Below are 2,904 nucleotides of genomic sequence, written 5' to 3'. Positions count from 1 at the left end.
CTCAGACCCGTTGGAGGGCTGGACTATAGTTTTTTTTTTAAAAAAAAACTATGAACAAATTCCTATACACATGGCATATATCTACTTTTGAAGTGAAAAAACAAATGGGGCAAAAACACCCGGTGGGCTGGGTAAATGTCCTCGGTAGGCCTTCTGTGGCCCGTGGGCCGTAGTTAGAGGATGCCTGGTATAGAACATTAGCCATTTAATAGGATCGAACAATTAAAATTTAATGAAACATGGCAATAAAACTATTAGAAAAATAAATAAAAGTCATTTAAGTACATTTAGTGCATTCATATGTTGTACATCCACTGTGGGGCTACATCAGGTTATAAAACATTTTCACGCCCCAAGAGAAAACCCTGTACTTAGTAAACCTTGCTCTCCTTTCCACCCCCTGCCTAGCCTGACAGTTACTAAATGGCCTTCTGTTTCTATGGATTTACTTATTCTGGATATAATAATATGTGTGACCTTTTGTCTCTGGGTTCTTTCATTTAGCATAGTTCACATCATATTGTTGAGATGCTTCTGAAGTTGCAGTATATATCACTACTCTGTTTCCTTTTCTGGTTGAATCGTATCCCTTGTATGCTATAAAGCGACAAGACAGAACAGAACAAAAGTGTCCTGGAGTAGGTTCTGATTCATAGCAGCCCGAAGGACAGGGTAGTAGAAGTGCCCTTTTGGTTTTCTAAGGCTGTAAATCTTTATGGCAGTAGAAAGCCTCAACTTTCCCGCATGGAGCTACTGATGTAGTTGAATCGCTGACCTTGAGGTTAGATTTCGAAAGTATAACCCACCATACCACATTTTATTTATCTGTTCATGTGCTGAGTGACATTGGTTGGGTGCTTTCCACCTTTTGACTATTGTGAATAGTACTGCTGTGAGCATTCAAGACAAGTTTTTTTTTAATCTGACAGCAATACATTTATTAAATATCCAAATCAAGATAACACCAAAATAAACACACACCAGTAAAAAACAAAACCAAACCACGACACACAGATGGCAAGCCTGCAGCCTCAGTTAAATAGACGCTGGAGCAACATGGATATGGAGGTCAGAGGACCAGAGCTAGGGGGCGTGAGTAACATGAACACTAGGTGACAATAACTCAGGGACCCCAAGCAAAGCATTGGCAGCTAGGGTGGGGGGACAGAGCTGAGGGCTGCTCTGGGGACTGAGACCCTGAGGACAGATGCTGCTGCCCCCTCCCCCCGCCTCGCCCCACCCCCAGGGTTGAGGGCTTTTACTTGGGGCCCTGGGCCTCGGACTCCTCATCATCATCTTCATACATCTCGCCCTCCTTCTCGGCCGTGGCGTCCTGGTACTGCTGGCACTCGGACACCAAGTCATTCATGTTACTCTCGGCCTCGGTGAACTCCATCTCGTCCATGCCCTCGCCCGTGTACCAGTGCAGGAAGGCCTTGCACCGGAACATGGTGGTGAATTGCTCTGAGATGCGCTTGAACAGCTCCTGGATGGCCGTGCTGTTGCTGATGAAGGTGGAGGACATCTTGAGGCCGCGGGGTGGGATGTCGCACACGGCCACCTTGACATTGTTGGGAACCCATTCCACGAAGTAGCTGCTGTTCTTGCTCTGGATGGCTAGCATCTGCTCGTCTACCTCCTTCATGGACATGCAGCCCGGAAGACAGTGGCCACGGTCAGGTAGTGGCCATGGCGCGGGTCGCAGGCTGCCATCGTGCTCTTGGCATCGAACATCTGCTGGGTGAGCTCGGGCACAGTCAGGGCGCGGTACTGCTGGCTGCCCCGGGCAGTGAGCGGTGCCAAGCCCGGCATGAAGAAGTGCAGGCGCGGGAAAAGGCACCACGTTGACAGCCAGCTTGCAGGTCAGCATTGAGCTGCCCAGGGAAGCGGAGGGATGTGGTGACACCGCTCATGGTGGCCGACACCAGGTGGTTGAGGTCCCCGTAAGTGGGCGTGGCCAGCTTGAGGGTGCGGAAGCAGATGTTGTAGAGGGCCTCGTTGTCGATGCGCAGTAGGTCTCATCCGTGTTCTCCACCAGCTGGTGGATGGACAGCGTGGCGTGGTAGCCACAGCTGGAGCCTGGGTCCTCTGCATGGAGACTCTGGTGTGGGTCTTCACAAGATGGTCAGTGAATTCCTGGTAGGGAGACTTGGTGAACACTGTCTCTTTCCAGAGGTCAGGGATCAGATTAGCTGTAGGTCTTGGTGATGGCATCAAAGGTGGCTTTGGCGAAGTTGCCCAGGGTGGCTGTGCAGCCCCTAGCCGACGTGTAGTAGTCATCAATCCCTGCCATCATCAGCAGTTTCTTGGGCACAGGGGCTGAGACGATGCCAGTGCCCCTGGGGTCAGGGGTAAGTCGCACCAACACAGACCCATAGCGGCCGGTCACCTAGCAGGGGACTGTGTGGAGCTTGCCGATCTTGTTGCCCCAGTAGCCACGGGCACAATGGACACCTTGGCCAGGATGATGGCCCCTCGGATGGCGGTGGCAACTTCCTTGGAGCACTTGACACCCAGGCCAACTGTGGCCGTTGTAGTCCCCGATGGCAACAAAGGCCTTGAACCTGGTCCGCTGGCCGGCTTGGGTCTGCTTCTGCACAGGCACGATCTTTGGGACCTCGTCCTTGAGAGCCATCCCCAGGAAGAAGCCAATGAACTCAGACTCCTTGATAGGCAGGGAGAACAGGTAGATCTCCTCCGGGGACTTGATCTTCATGTCCTTGACCAGACGACCCAGCTTGGTGACAGGGAGCCACTCCTTGTCTTCGGCTTTGCCCCCGCGAGCTCTGCGGCCTCGTCCACGGCCCGACCACGGCCTTGACCATGTCCTCGCAAGCCGCTGCCGAAGCCTCCGTGGAAGCCGCCGCGAGCTGCGGCTCCCGGCCCCGGGCCTCCAGGCCCTCC

At 52.9% G+C, this 2,904-nt stretch overlaps 2 pseudogenes; both read right to left on the bottom strand.

Moving 5' to 3' along the window:
- Nucleotides 1-1,258: 1,258 nt before the first annotated feature.
- On the bottom strand, nucleotides 1,259-2,062 carry LOC101661338 (annotated as a pseudogene).
- A 2-nt stretch (nucleotides 2,063-2,064) lies between these two features.
- Nucleotides 2,065-2,904, bottom strand: part of LOC101661023 — an 8,324-nt pseudogene continuing 7,484 nt past the window's right edge.

Source organism: Echinops telfairi, unplaced genomic scaffold, assembly GCF_000313985.2.
Source record: "Echinops telfairi isolate 266 unplaced genomic scaffold, ASM31398v2 ScPeMD7_10;HRSCAF=50, whole genome shotgun sequence".
Classification (NCBI taxonomy): Eukaryota; Metazoa; Chordata; class Mammalia; order Afrosoricida; family Tenrecidae; genus Echinops; species Echinops telfairi.
Note: the sequence above shows the minus strand (reverse complement) of the source record. Positions and strands in the feature narration are given on the sequence as shown.